This window comes from Pleurodeles waltl, chromosome 1_2 (genome assembly GCF_031143425.1).
Source record: "Pleurodeles waltl isolate 20211129_DDA chromosome 1_2, aPleWal1.hap1.20221129, whole genome shotgun sequence".
NCBI classification, from domain to species: domain Eukaryota; kingdom Metazoa; phylum Chordata; class Amphibia; order Caudata; family Salamandridae; genus Pleurodeles; species Pleurodeles waltl.
In genome coordinates, this window is record NC_090437.1 from 767,544,987 (window position 1) to 767,561,546 (window position 16,560).

General features: G+C 43.6%; 1 long non-coding RNA gene across 1 annotated transcript in view; it reads right to left on the minus strand.

Annotated features, from left to right (window-relative positions):
* The window catches only part of LOC138295840 (uncharacterized), a 57,649-nt gene extending 41,875 nt beyond the window's left edge, over positions 1 to 15,774 (minus strand). Inside the window, exon 1 of the long non-coding RNA XR_011203698.1 lies at positions 15,671 to 15,774. This is a non-coding gene — a long non-coding RNA (uncharacterized lncRNA). The remainder of the gene's footprint in view (positions 1 to 15,670) is intronic.
* Positions 15,775 to 16,560: the final 786 nt, after the last annotated feature.

Genomic DNA, 16,560 nt, shown 5'->3' on the forward strand with positions numbered 1-16,560 from the left:
TGTTATGGGTATGTGCAGTGAGCATGCTTTAGTGAGGGGTGACCATGCTTAGTTGTTGCATGTAGGGCTTGGTGTTGGGATGTGTGGTTTGTGTTATTAGTACATTAGTGAGGAGTTGGAGTGATAGGGGAGGGGGTGAGGGTGTGGGTGTGTGGGTGTGTGATAGCATGCAGGGAGGGTGGGGGATATGATAGTTAAGATTTGACTTGCCAGTGTCCATTCCTCCACCCACTCCTCCGAGGCCCTCTGGATGCATGATGGTCAAGACCTGCTCCTCCCATTTTGTTAGTTGTGGGGGAGAAGGTGGGGGTCCGCCGCCAGTCCGCCAGTCCGCTAAATCGCGATGTTGTGCCTGGACACCACAGAACGCACCTTCCCCCGTAGGTCGTTCCACCTCTTCCTGATGTCCTCCCGATTTCTTGGATGCTGTCCCACGGCATTGACCCTGTCTATGATTCCGCGCCATAGATCCATCTTCCTGGCTATGGAGGTGTGCTGCACCTGTGATCCAAATAGCTGTGGCTCTACCCGGATGATTTCCTCCACCATAACCCTGAGCTCCTCCTCGGAAAACCTGGAGTGTCTTTGGCGTGACATGGGTGGTATAGGTGATGTGTGGGGTGGTGTATGTGGTGATGAGTGTGGTGATGTGCAGGGGTGTGTGGTGTTTTGTGTGTGGAATGTTGTATGGGTGATGGTGTTGTGTGCCTCTGTGTGGTGGGGTTCTCTATTGCTGTGCTCTCTGTCTGTCGCCTTTGACTCTGATTTTGGGTCGTAGGGGTTTGTGGGTGATGTGGGTGTGTGTTTTATATAGTATTGATTGTGTGGGAGTGGTGTTTGTATGTGTATCAGGTGTGTGTATTTCGAATTGTCCAATGTGGCGGTGTTTTGGAGATGTGTGTGTATTTTGAGCGTGGCGGTGTGTACCGCCAATGGAATACCGTGGTTGAAAGACCGCCGCGTGGATTCATGGGTCGTGATAGCATGGGCGTGTTTCTGTTGGCATGACGGTAGAGGTTTTGTTTTTGCCAGTTTAACACTGACTTTTGGTGTGGCGGACTTGTGTGGGTGTCTGAATTTCGGCGGATTCCGAGATGTGTGTCATAATAGCTGTGGCGGAATTCCGCGGGCGCAGCAGTGTTTTGGCGGTCTGCTGAACGGTGGTAAGCGGCTTTTACCGCCAATGTTGTAATGACCCCCATAATCTTAAAAATCAACTTTACTAAAAGATGCATTTTTAAATTGTGAGCTCTGAGACCCCAAAATCCACATGTCTATCAAATCCCAAAGGGAATCTATACTTTAATCATATTTAAAGGCAGTCCCCATGTTAATCTATGAGAGGGATAGGACTTGCAACAGTGAAAATCAAATTTACCAGTATTTCACTCTTAGGACATATAAAACACATTAATATGTATCCTACCTTAAACATACACTGCACCCTGCCCATGGGGATACCTAGGACCTATCTTAGGGGTATCTTACATATAAGAAAAGGGAAGGTTTAGGCCTGGCAAGTGGGTACACTTGCCAAGTCAAATTGGCAGTTTGAAATTGTACACACAGACACTGCAGTGGCTGGTCTGAGCCATGTTTACAGAGCTACTAAGGTGGGTGGCACAACCAGTGCTGCAGGCCGACTAGTAGCATTTGATTTACAGTCAATGGCCCCTCTAGTGCACTGTACTAGGGACTTACCAGTAAATCAAATAAGCCAATCATGGATGAATCAATTACATACACATTTTGTATAGGAGCACTTTCTCTTTAACACTGGATAGCAGTGGTAAAGTGTCCAGAGTAACAAAAACAGCAAAAACAGAGTCCAACACACATCAACAACCTAGGAAACAGAGGCAAAAAGTAAAGGGAGACCACACCAAGGATGAAAAGTTTGACACGTGTCCCCCCCAGCTGAAAGTGGGGAGCATCTACCCAACCTCATGGGAGTTCTTATCACTAAGGTGGAAAAAGCTGGACAGACCATCAGCATTGGTGTGTTCTGTACCAGGGTGGTGTTCCACCGTATAGTCCATCCCTCACCCCTCAGCTGCATTAACCATCTGAGGGGCCTGTGGTCTGTCTGAACCCAGAAGTGAATCCCAAACAAGTAAGGTCTTAGCTTCTTCAGCGCCCAGACCACAGCAAACGCTTCATGTTCTATGGCATTCCATCTACATTCCCTAGGAAGTAGCTCCTGCTAATGAAGGCTACAGGTTGATCTAGGCCCTCTTCATTAAGCTGTGAAAGTACTGCTCCTATACCATGCTTTGAGGCATCTGTTTCACGACAAACTCCTTGGAGTAGTCAGCCCAGGTGCTTTGCACATGGCAGCCTTCAGGGCATCAAAAGCGGTCTGGCAAGCCTCTGTCCAGATCACCTTTTTGGGTTGCTTCATAGAAGTCAACTCAGATAAGGGGTAACAATGTTACCATACCCCTTGACAAACCTCCTGTAGTAGCCAGTGAGGCCTAAAAAGGCTCTCACCTCAGTCTGGGTTTTGGGAGGCTCCTAAGCCAGAATGGTGTCAATTTTTGGCTGTAGGGGTCCCACCTGGCCACTCCCTACCTGGTGTCCCATGTACACCACAGAACGCTGCCCTATTTGGCACTTGCTTGCCTTAACAGTGAAGCCTGCCTTCTGCAGGGCCTCAACACTCTGCAGAGGTGTTGCAGGTGTTCCTCCCATGTAGAACTAAAACAGCAATGTCATCCAGGTAGGCGGCACTGAGCTCATCCAACCCAGCCAACACCTGGTTGACCAACCTCTGAAAGGTGGCAGGGGCATTCTTCATCCCAAATGGCATCACTTTAAATTGAAAGTGCCCATCTGGGTTACAGAATGCAGACCTGTCCTTGGCCCTCTCAGTCAAGGCAATCTGCCAATACCCAGACGTTAAGTCAAACGTGCTGGGACAGGTGGAAGCTCCCAAACGGTCAATGAGCTCATCAGCCCAGGGGATGGGGTGTGCATCAGTCTTGCTGACCGCATTGAGTCCCCGGTAGTCCACACAGAACCTGAGTTCAGGAGTGGCACCAGGTGTGGCGGCCTTTGGGACCAATACCACTGGGCAGGTCCAAAGAATGCTGGAATGCTCAATAATCCCGACGGTTAACATCTTAGATACCTCATCCTTAATGCTAGCCCTGACACTGTCAGTCACCCTGTAAACATTATGTTTAATGACTGGCCTGTCCCCAGTGTCCATATCATGTGTGCACAAGTGTGTGACCCCTGGGATCAGGGAAAACAGTGAGGCGAACTGATTCAACACCTGGTAACAGTCCCTCTGCTGCTCTGCAGTCAGGGGGGGGAGAGGATCACTCCCTCCACAGACCCATCTTTTTCTCCTGCAGACAGGAGGTCAAGAAGAGGCTCACTCTCCTCCTCCACCCCATCATCTGTTGCAAGGAGCATGGACAGTTCAGTCCGCTCCAAGTGTGGTTTGAGGCGGTTAACATGCAGGACCCTTAAAGGGTTCCTAAGAGTCTGCAAGTCCACCAGGTAGGTGCACTCCACCACCTCAAAAGACTGAGTCCACTTGTCTTGGAGTGCCCTGGGCTCCACTGGTGCCATCACCCACACTTTTTGACCAGGTTGTAACTTGACCAGAGTGGCATTCTAGTCATGCCACCTTTTCATATCCTCCTGGCTTCCTTCCAGGTTCTCCTGTGCTGAAGCGGGCAGTCTGGTTTCTCAGAGCCAGCATGTAGCTAAATACATCCAGAGGGGGTTTACTAGGAGCTTTTTCCTAAGCCTTCCTCACCAGACTTAAAGGTCCCCTCACAGGGTGGCCATAGATCAGTTCAAAGGGACTAAGCCCAAGTCCCTTTTGAGGCACCTCTCTGTAAGCAAACAGAAGGCATGGCAGGAGGACGTCCCAAATGTCCAGCTAAAGGCACATCATGAGCCTGCACACGGGCTGACCCAGGCTCAGGAACCTTAGACTCACTATACAGCAGATCGTCCTCCCAGTTGATCAGGTGAGATCCTGGCTACTTGCTAGCCACCTGGTCTGCAGCCTGCTGCCGCAAACCCTCCAGAGTAGGGCATGTTTTGTGTGCTGCACTGAATGCTTCCCTGGTGGGCCCCCCTTCCTGCTGCCACTGCAACAGCTCAGGGACCTCCCCCAGTTCAGCCACCTGTTCCCCTGTAGGCTCCGGGGCATCACCCTTAGGCTCCGCCTCCTCCCAGGCCATGGGAACTTCCCGTGCCCCTTGCCCTTCCTTTTTATGGCAGTTCCCTGGGCCACTGTTTTAGGCTCCAGGGGCTCTTGACCACCTTCACGAGCTGCCATTGACCTGGTTGAAACGCATACCCACCCAGGCAGCCCCCACATCTCTGAGTGTAACCTGTGCTCCACCTCCTTCCAAGGGGAATCCTCCAGGTCATTGCCAAGCAAACAATCTACAGGCATGGTTGGACTCACAGTTTCCTTGAAGGAACCTGAGAACCCCCCCCATTCAAAGGGAACCTGCGCCACTCTGCACAGGAGCTCTAAGTTGTCCACTGCAACTACTTGGTGAAGTACCCGGGGATCAATCTGCTCTTCGGACACCAGATGACTCCTCACTGTACTCACACTGGCTCTTGTGTCTCTCAGAGCCTCCACCCTCTGTCCATTGATGGTCACCCACTGACTTTACTGCTTAATATTCTCAGGCACGAGGGTTCTCTGGACCATCTCACTGTCCCCTAGTGAGACAAGTGTCATCTCAGCTGTCTCCCACCCGCCTGGAACCAACTCCTCCCCAAGCGCTACACTAGCAAAACCCTGGGACTGTGCACCAGTGGGTGCCGGTGTACTCTTGGGGCATTTGGGGTGCTCCCTCACATGACCCACTTGGTCAAATACATAACACTTATGTGGGGGACCCCTTCCACTGGCTTCCCTTTGGAGAACCATGGCTTCTTCTCACTGGGGGGCTGGGAATCCTTACCCTGGGAATCACATTGGGGTCCTTTAGAGGACTCCCCCTGTTTACCCTTACCCCCCTCTCTTCTGAGAGGGACCCTGCCCACCCTTGGTGTGGTCTTCCCCATACCTCTTTTGGACCCTGTTGCTCTCCCAGCGGTCCGCTCTGGAAAACATAAACTGCACAAGTGCTCCCAAGCAATCAAATTGTAAAGCCCCTCACACGTTGTTACCTTACTGCCCTTCACCCAACCATCCAGTGACCTGCAAAAAGAATCAACACATTCCAACCATGTTTGAGATTTCTTCCTCTTATAGGACCTGAACTTTTCCTTATACTGCTCAGGGGTGAGACCATATCATGTGAGTAGGGCATCTTTCATGACAGGGTAGATGAGTTCCTGAGAATCCCCTAATGCTGTCAGGGTATCCCTCCCCTCTACCTCAAAGAGTTTCCACAGAGCTGCCCCCCAATGAGCTTCAGGGCGCAGATTCATGTGGAGAGCAGACTCATAACCTTTGTACCGCAAGTATATGTCATCATCTCAATTGTAATCCTTCACAAGGTCTTTTGGAATGTGTACCCTTCTCTCAGGCTGCACTGTGCTGTTGCTGCCACCATCACTACGGGACTGGTTCCTATGATCTAACCTCTTTAAGCTAAGCTCATGAGCCAGCAGAATCTTCCTTTCCTCAATGGCCATCCTTATCTCTTCCATCTCTAGACTGAGCTCCCTCAGCTCCAATTGGTATTCTCTCTCTGCCTGTCTGTCCTGTTACTCTTCAGGTATCAGACCCTTGGAGGACACACTGCTACCTGCCCTGGAGACTTTCTCCCTGGGCATAACAGGCCCACCCACTACATAATTGTGAGTGACTTGCACCCCTTCCTCTCCTTCTTGCTCCTGCTCTGTGTGCCCCTCAGCCTCTTTGGCTGTCACCGAGGCCCTCAGTGCCTTTTGCAGCTCCTTCTTCTTGGATGAGCTTTTAATGGGACAGGGAAAATCTTTACAGAACTGCTTCAACTGAGCTACTGTATAGCTCTCCAATTTCTCTATGTCAATAGCAGCTCCAGCTGATACATCTCCAGATTGAACAATAAGCAAACAAAACAACTCTCCTACCTTATATACAAAAAAATACCAAGCATGATGATATGCATTATAAATACACAAAACACATTTTATTTAACTTCAAATAACACAAAAAATGTTTTTTTATAAAAAACAAATAACGTATAATCAAAACATCATACTTACGGATGAATAAAAAAAACATCATAACATCAAACAAACAAACAATCAACACAACATATAATGAATAATCACAAATCGATCCAAACCACAGTGCCACAACAACATATAAACCAACCTGTCAAACAAATATTATTAGAACATATCAATACATAAATAACTAATATGTTTTTCAATAAAGGAAAAATACATCTCTTTTCTTATTATGGCAGCAATATATATTGTTCATCTAAATCTGACATCCTTATATACTGCCTTATGTCTTTATGTGCTACCACCTTATTTAATGCCATCTGAAAGTTCCCCAAATACAATGTAAGTAGATGTGAATACAAAAAGATCAAATGATTAAAAGCCCAAAAAGTGCAAAAACTTTAAAAAAAAACTAAAAAAAAAAAAAACTTTGTAACACATAACTAATTAACCTTACAAACCAATACATATATAACACAGATAGTCTTAATACCTGTCACCAGACATTGTGAAAAAAACAAAAAACAATAAATAAAGACATCTATTTTTCAAGAAAAATTACCATATCAAAAAAGCATGATCCATACCCAATCATACTTCTTCTTTCAATAACGGTTTGATTGTTCTCTTAGCTACATCTCTACAAAAAATAGATGGGAATTAATTAGAGTAGCTAGTCAAAGAAAAAAGTAGCTTGAATTAAATTGTCTTTTTTGAAAAATCACTATCCATACATCAGTCAAAGGCCCGACACTTGTTGTATAGATGGCTTCCAAACGTTTGCCTAACGTATAAGATCACCAGAAGCTATAACAACTCAAAATAATACAAAATAGTAATATTAAAGCCAATCTTGGCTGTTTTCGCCCGCACAGCGGCAACCCAAAAAGCCCAAACCCTCGGCCCGCCGAGCAACAAACCCACCATGCGCCTCAAGAAGTCCAGGTCCGCATCCTAGGGGCCACACAGGTGACCGGAATGGCCCGAAAGAGCATGCTAGGATAGTCCAGGAATAAGGCGCGCCGGGCCCCAGATGCCATCGCAAGGACCAGATGACAAAACGCATGGCCAATGTGTCCGTCCGCTGCGCAGGCTGCCAAACACATGCCGAGTCTCTCCCTCCAGCACAACGTCGGCAGCCAGCACAGTCAACCCACACACCAGCCGCACAAATAACCACCAGGGCCTCCCAGGGGGCCCCAAAGCCTAGCACGCCAACCCCAGATCACTCCAGCACACTCAACAAGGACACCTGTTCCCAAATCTGACCCCCCACCCCAAACCAAAACATCTTGCAGCGCACAACTAGGGCAAGTCCACCGGTAACCCAATCGATGACAGGACCACTGGATTTCCACGCCTTGGACACACAAACAGCCAAGGACCACTCAAACTGAAAAAAAATCAAATTTTAGACCCCTTGTATAAGATTTTGAGTTTACCTAGTTTTCAGGGGAACATCTTTCTCTTACTCTTGCTGCAAGTCAAATCTACCCATTTCGAGTGAGTCTAATGTACAAGGACTTTGGCCTTGCTCTTAAAACATACTCAATCCAGACTACAGAGACAATGAAACATAAAAAGAGAACTAATCATAAAGATAGACAGAGACCTCTCAACGGTGGCTGCCATGTTGGTAGGTTTGAAGTTCATATAATGCTATCCACAATCTATAAATGATTGCCAAGTAATTATCACAAGATAATAGTGAAGATATCATATATCATAACATTTGGACTGTTTATTCTTTAGAATCATGTTTTGTTTTATTTTTGCAATAATTGAAAACCAGTGTCTAAACATATGAAAAACAGTGAGCATTGATAAACAGGTTCAACTTCTTTCATTACTTAGCAAGCCTCAGGTGCAGCCCTGGCAACACGAGCAGTAGCAGCCCCTCCTCTTCTCCCCCTTCCCCTCATCAGAGCCTTGAGACACTCACAGGTGAGTAGTGCACTTTACAAATTCCGAAATTGATTGACTGATTGCTGTAGTGGATCCTTCAAATAGTACACCTGGTTTGTATTCCAGCAATGTTGAAAAGGTTTATTTTGCCAGCTGGAAATGCAGTTTAAAACTGTAAACACAGGCTGCAATGCTTAGAATGGCCAGACTAGAAGTCTGGAGGTTGAAAGGGGAGGTGTGAAGAAAAGGGGTTTTTCAGATGAGTTGCACTTGACTATTCAGTCTTCCAGAAGGACTTCAGTGGTAAAATCATATATGCTAATCACTGGGACACATTTAGCAAATGGTGCATAGCAAGGGAAATGGTCCAACAGAGCACACAGTTGGTCTACTACCTCTCTTTCTTGCAAGATGGGTGTTAGTTAAGATTAAAAGTTTCAACATTAAAGTTACAGTGGACAGCAATAAAGCCACTTAGAGGAGCAGTGGAGGACCTGTCAGATAAGCATGGTTTGGCTCAGAGGGTCTTCGAGGATTCAATAATTTGTGACCACCAGAAGAACCGTTATGTCCTTCGTGGAACAATTTTCATGGTATTAGAAGCACTTATGAATCCAGCATTAGAGCATCTAGATCTAGTGGATACGAAGATATTGACTTGGAAGACTTCTTTGTTGGCAGCTGTAACGTGCTAGTGGCTCAGACAGTATGTTCTCTACATTGTAGATATTTTTTTTTCAGTGTTTTTGAAGAAAGAATCAGTTTGTATCTAGGTCCTTCTGTTCCGAAGGTGAATTCTGCCTTTCGCAGGGAGCAGGAAGTAGTCCTTCCAGTGTTTTATCCCACTCCCTTGAATCCAGAACAGTTCAGTCTTCACATTTAAGTGTGTCAGAACAGCTATTCTCATGTCTTTGGACAGAGTAGCTGGTTTCAGAGTTCCCCCTTCTTTTTGTGAATTTTGGGCCAGCAAGAAAGTGTTTTAAAACTAGAGTACAAATCCCTAGCAGATGGGTTAGAAACTTGATAACTTTGGTATCCAAAGAATCAGCTCATCATTCTCTACTAGGAGTGTGTCAGCTAGGGGATGTCAGCTTCTTTAGCAGAGTTTCAAGGAACATTATTAACCTTTGTGGATCAATATGGGATAAAGCAAAATGTGGATTTTTTTTTTTATCAAATTGTTTTTCCATATAGAAAATAGAGGAAAGAATTGCTGTATATTAAAGATACAAGCATTAATTTATACTTACCCTGGTATTTGTTTGGCTAACTCTTACTTCCTAATGAATTGAAGCAAGGTGAATAATGCTTCAATTACTTACTTGTGATTGTACTGCTTTGAGTTCTTCCCTAGTTTTTCATGTGATGAGGGAGACCTTTTACCACAAATAATTATTGTTGATTAATGGAATTTATTGGCAAGTTGTCAAAAAATGTCCAGGGAAATTGACAAAACAACCCCTTTTTTCAAGCCATTTGGTGGAATGGTGTTCTCCACAGATAAATAAAAACTCTGTGGAGAACATTAGAGTATAAAAGTTTATGAACTAATGCAGAATCCGAGCAAACCTACTCAAAAGTAATGCTTGTCTTGTGGGCAGTCCACAGGATTAGGTCTAGTGGAGTATTCTTGCGAAGAATGACTTGCATAGATTTCAGTGAGTGTTCCTGAGACTTTTTGTGAATCCACCAAAAATTACGAATCTATTCCAATCATAGGTACAATCATCACCTTTCTCTCACTCTCTTCCATAAGAACTTTTAATTTACAAGCCAATGAAAGCACCACAGGTGTTTACAAGATAGTGAAGGAGACAGGAGGTAACATCATTCATTAAGACTTCTCCTCCCGCTGACATCAGTTCAGCAAGAGAGCCTGATGGTTTAAAGCAGATGCACATGTATGGGAAGTTGTTCATGTCAAAAGTAGAAAAATCCATGTAGGACACCCTCTGAAATGCATATTGTGCTGCAAAATGAATATGACGCATATAAGAATTAATGCAGTATGTGTCAAAATAAATATGATACCTGGCAGAATGAATCTGACTCATACCATAACAAATATGAAACACGGTAGAGTGAATATGCTACTTAGTGATTGATATGAGAAACACATACTTGGAATTGAATAAGAGATATACTGATTAGTTATATTGGAATGAATATGGCCCTCATTGTAAACAATATGGCAAGCACTGAAATTAAATGAATACAATATGCATCAAAAAGAATGGGAAATTTCTTGAAATGACTGACATGTGCCAAGTGAAATATGACATAAGTTGAAATGAATTTGACAGACTGGAAAGAATATGGGTTACAGTGGTGAAAACACTATATTCCAAGAAGAAAATATTGTACACTGAAAATAAAATCACATACCTTACAAAGAACATTACACATGTTGTAATGACTATGAATTGTAATGAAATAAACATTACTGAGGTTGGAATGAATATACAGAAATTAATATGGGTTTTAAAATTAACAAGACTGTGTTGAAATTAATATAAGCCAACTGAAATAAATTTGACATGCCCTTAAAATAAATATTACCACCAATGAAATTCCAATGACATTAGTCAAACCAAATATGGAATGCATTGAAATGTATATGATACATGCTGAAGTGGATATGAAATAGCTTAAAATGGATATGATACATGGTAAAATTAATATAATAAGTGTTAGTATGATTATGAAATCCGTCAAAACAAATATAACAATGATTGAAAGGCAATCAAATGAATATGACTAACTTATATGAAATATTTTTCAAAAAGAATGTGCCTTACATTGAAAGACAATGGATACACATTGAAATGAATATTGTATGTGTTGAAATGAATGTGACTTTTGCTAAAATTAATATACAAAGTTTTAATATGAATGCAACATTCACTGAAAGGAAAAAAGGCACGTGCTAAGCTGAAAATGAAATGTGTTGAAATTAATATGAGACCCATTGAAATTATTTCAACATGCATTAAAATGCATATGACAAATTCTAATGTTACAATTACACTTGTTAACATTAATATGGCATACTCTGAAATTACTATGATACACATCAAAATGAATATGACAAGTGTTGAAAAAATTATAGCATATGTTGAAATGTATAAGACTCATGCTAAAATGAATATGTCAAGTGTTAATGTGAATATGACATTAATTGAAATGAATATGACATCCATTGAAATGAATGTGAAATTCATTGGAAGGAATATCACATATGTTAAAATGAAAATGAACCGCTTGAATAAAGCACACATTGAAATGCGAGGAATGTTTAAATGAATATGACTCATGCTTAAATGAAAATGGCATGCATTGAAGTTATGTTGATGTCCTTTGAATTTTTTATTAGATATTGAAATGATCACATATTCTAAAATGATATAATATGGACTAAAATGAATGAATTAAAATGAGTATAACAGACATGAAGTCGAATATAAAAGAAGGAAACATCCTTTACCCCGCAACCATTGTCATGCATAGGTTTACTAGGTTTACCAAGCAGGTAAGTATCACACAGGTAAGTATTTCTACCTTTACCACAAAGTACTTTACTAAGGGGGTCATTCTGACCCTGGCGGTCCATAACCGCCAGGGCCACGAATGACGGAAGCACCGCCAACAGGCTGGCGGTGCTTCCAAGCCCATTCTGACCGCGGCGATAAAGCAGCGGTCAGAAAACCGGGGCCGGCGGTTTCCCGCCGTTTTTGCCCCGGCTGGGCGAATCCGCCAGGGCAGCGCTGCAAGCAGCGCTGCCCTGGGGATTCTGACCCCCTTACCGCCAGCCTGTTTCTGGCGGTTTTCACGAGGCTGGCGGTAAGGGGTGTCCTGGGGGCACGAGCATGGGCATGCCTAACAGGGCCCCATGAAGCTTTACACTGTCTGCCTAGCAGACAGTGAAAAGCGCGACGGGTGCAACTGCACCCGTCGCACCGCCGCAACACCGCCGGCTCCATTCGGAGCCGGCTCCTGTGTTGCGGCCCCCATTCCCGCTGGGCCGGCCGGCGCTAACTTGGTTAGCGCCCGCCGGCCCAGCGGGAATGTCGGAATGAGGAAAGCAGTATTTTGGCCGCATGGCGGCCAAATGCCGGTTCCCGTCTGGCGGGTGGCTACCGCCGCCCGCCAGGGTTGGAATGAGGGCCTAAGTCTTTTTTTAAATATCATACTGTTTTTAGGTACAATTAGAGGTAAAGGGATGTAAATAGCACAGTAATTTCTATGTATGACTCTAGTACTGCATAGACTTTTTAAAGAATTAAATATGTTCAACTTTTTAAATTAGGGATAAGGATAAGTGATAAAGAATGAAGAACAAGAACAGAGGAATGAGGTGAAAAGGATTAGACTGTCCTAAAATAGATGATGGTGTACATTTTATGACATCATAGTTATCAATTTCTCTTATCATGTAAAGCTAAAATAAAAGGTGAACCACAAGAGATATAGAATCAGCGATTGGGGTAAGAGGTGAGGAAGAATGAAGGGAGTGTGAGGGAAGAAGAATGAACAGTGATGTGCAAGAGATAAAGAGTGACTTTTGAGGGATGAGGGATTGGAGATGAGACATGGAAGATGGGTTATGAGGAATAGGAGTGACAGATGGGCCAAAGGAGTGAGAAGTGTTCTATAACAGATGAGGTTTAAGGGATGAGGGCTGAAGAATGAGGGTTGGTGAGTAGTGAGCAATGAAGATGTCTTAAAAGGGCTTAGCTACTGCATGTTTGAAGGATGATGGGTGAGGGATGATGGGTGAGAAGTGAGAGATGAGAAGTCAAAAATGAAAGATGAAGTGTAAGGACTGAGGACTAAAGGTTCATTGATAAGGCCTCCGTGACGGATGATGAATGAGGGAACTTTGTCATGAAGAAGGAGGGATAAGGATAACCTAAAATGGTCTGGGTGGTGGACATTTTAGGAAAACAAAAATTGTCCAGTGTTACTGTTGAAGAGAGTATGAGTGAGCATTGATAGATCAGGGGGGTAGAGTAAGAAATCAAGGGTCAAGAGTGTGGACTGAGGGATGCAGAGTGACAGAAGTGGATGAGTTAGTGAGGAATTAGGAGAAAGGAATAAAGGATAAGGATTGAGTCATGAGGGCTGAGGGAGATAGAGAAGGCCGGTGAGGGATGAGATAAAAGATGAGACGTGAAGGTTGAGGAATGAGACTGATAGAAGGAATACTTTAAAGTGAGGGATGAGAGTTAACAAATGAGAAATGGAGGATGAAGTTAGATGTCAGGGCTGAGCATTGAGGAGTGATGGATAATAATGAGGAATGATGGTTGAGTAAAAAAGTATGAGAAGCAAAGAAAGAGATGTGAGGGAACGAGGGCACAGAGTGCCAAAAGAGAACTGTGCATGAGATGTAAGTGATCAGTATGTCCTAAAATGGACAGTGTGGTATACATCTTAAGGTATCATTGTTTGTCCATTTCATTAATTTCTCAGAGGGGGAGGTATGAGTAGTGAGGGATGAGGAAAGAAGGAGAGGTGAGGAATGAAGTGAAGTGAAATAAGTAAGTGATGAATAGTAAGTGTAATTTTATATTTTGTCAGTCTGCGCATCCTCATCTAGGGCAACAGAGCTATTACTTTGTCACACTGACCAAGGCACTGACTGACAGATTTTAAAATGTTTACCCGCCAGGTGGATATTTTAAAGCATTGACAGGAATCACAGTTCCCTTTTTGCCAACATTTAAATTGGACTACAAACATGATAGAAGCAAAGTAAAGAATGAGGAGTGAAGAACAAAGGAAGGACTGAGGAATGAGAAGTCAGGAGATAGGTAGGATGAGTAATGGATAAAGACTGATGAGTAAGCATTAAGGAGTAAGAGGGGATACAATAGGAGTAAAGGATGTAGAAATATGAGGGCTGATGGATAATACATAAGGTGAGACATGAGTTAACAATGGAAGTAATGAATGAGGGGGAAGGATAAGAAGTGTGAGCTGAGTAGTTAGGAGTGAGAGTTGAGGACTGGTGACTAAGGTATAAGGAATGAGGTAAGAAGGATAAGGAGTAAAATAAGCAGTAAAGGTGCATAGTGGGAAATTAAAAATGAGGAGTGGGTGTGCTGTAGAGAGTGGAATAAGAAGTGAGAGATTCAAAATGATCTAACATGAGATATGAATACCGTGCAGTGAGGAAGTAATTAATGGATGATAAATTAGGATATTAGAAGTGAGGGATGATGAGTATGTGATTAAGTGTAATGGATGACAAGAGAAGAATGAGGAAAGAGGGACAAGGTCTGGTTAATAAGTCATAAGGAATAAGAGATAAAACTAAGGAGTGAGAAATGGGAAATAACAAGTAAATGGTGTGGACTAAAAGCTGAGGAATGAGAAAGTTTGGTTGAAGGGTAAGTGATAACATATCAGAGATGCAGAGTTAGATACCCAGCGTGGCTTGGTCCAAGATGGCGGATGCTACCACACTCCTGGAGGGAATTTGATGTGACATGATGATGTGCTATGTGTGATGTGTAGTTGCAGCAGGCAGCAGTCTGCATGGCAGGCACTGAGGAGGATATATAGGTGGACCCATGGAGACAGGTGAGTGCCTTGGGGGCTGGAGAGAGGGCTACTTAAGCTTCCCGGTATTGAGGGATATGCCGGGAGGAGGAGGCCCTCCTTGAAGGTACTGACCACTGGTGACATGATCTTGCAGAGCTCCTGAGTGCCTTGGGGCAGAACTGGGCCACCCTTGTCGAGGCCTGTTGCTGATGCTCACCAATGTGGCCCATACATCCCAGTGAAGTCTGAGTCACCCCTGTGCTATGTACAGGTGCTATGCAGCACATCTTGACCCATTAAAAATGCTTGGTCTGAGATGGGCCTCTGCATTGTGTTTGGCTTCGCCTGAGACACTACCACAAATTGATTGGCTGCTCTACCGTGCTGCTAGAACTAACCTTGAGCTGCCAGGAGAAAAAGTGGAAATTGACCTCAATGTATTCATCATGTAGCATTCTGCCGGGTGTCCAATCCTTCTCCCTAACAACGTGGGGGTGAGCTGGAGAGGAGTGAACCATGTTGAAATGGTGAGATCTGAAGCATATACACTGTAGGGCATGCAGCCTCTACTCATAGCTGAGCTCTCCCATTAAACACAGCATCTCCCAATGATCATACATCATTACCCTACAGGGAACAGGACAGGGTTCAACAGCCTACACCCTTGTATGCACAATGAGCAAAGATGACACTATGCAAGCTAAATTTCACTGTGAAGACAAGAAGACAGGCATAGCACACTCATCAGAACACTCATTTTCCTCTCAGGGAGCCAGCACAGAAACGGATGATGAAAACATGAAGTTGCACCTGGTACATATCCAGTAAAGCCTGACTTCTGTAGATAACAAGATTGAAATGCTTTACTCCAGAGTGGACAAGCTAACCACTGCTCTCAGCAAGAAAAAAAATGTATTTCTACAGCTGAAATTCTAATCTCCTCTCTCGAAGACAACACAGCTGTCTATAAAAACATATAGTAAGCATAAGTTAAGTGCTAAATGTCACAAAATTGAAGAATGGACACTTTGAACCATATCATTTTCAACAACCTTGTTCTGTTCGGGACACTTACCTGAATTACAGGTGTTGTGAAGGGGGCGATGACAATTCCCCAAAGCCGATGAGGACTAACATGACCGCGATGAAGAGTACATTGCCCTCTTGCAAGTATTCAGGGGAAGGGGGTTTTGGGAAGAGAAAAATAGAAAATACAGTTTATGCATTGTGGACTGCAGATTCGGACTGCTGGACTGGGTGTCGTGTTGGGCGTCAGGTCTCCTGATTTCTCAAAATACTGGGTTATTAATTTTTAGGATTCTGGGCTGCAAAAGAATGACTTCATTAATACATTGAACTTGCATAAACTATTGTACATTGCAAAATGTCAGTTATTGTAGACACATTGTGCATACTTTTCTATAAGGATAACAAGTCTCTTTTTACAATACTTTCAGAGTCTCTGAATCACTATCCAAAGTCAAAAACAATCATCATGACTAAAGGGTGTCTTTGTGTTCTGATGTGATCTCTTGCCAACAATAATTTTGATAAACTTCTTCTATTTCAATATCCTAATTCTCAGGGGAGTGCTTGTTACAGGAAATACGTCTTTCCTTAATGTCTGTTTGTTGGAAAGTGGATTATTGGTAAAGGCAGGTAGGTATCTACACTTAGCAATAGGCCACTAACCTCCACTAGGTCCAGTTAGATCTCAATGTTAACCCCAGCTCAACCCTTGGTAGCTTGGGAAAAAGCAACAAGGCTTAACTTAGGAGGCAACGTGTGTAAAGCATTCAAATATCACAAAACAATAATAAAATAAAACACAAGAAACAGTTTAAAAATCCAAAACCAATTTTAAAATATAGGAAATAGTTTTATCTTCAGTTTGCAAACAAAACTAATAAAATCAGATAAGGGGAACCAGAGATGTGAATTGTGAATTAATGTTTTTTAGCGCAT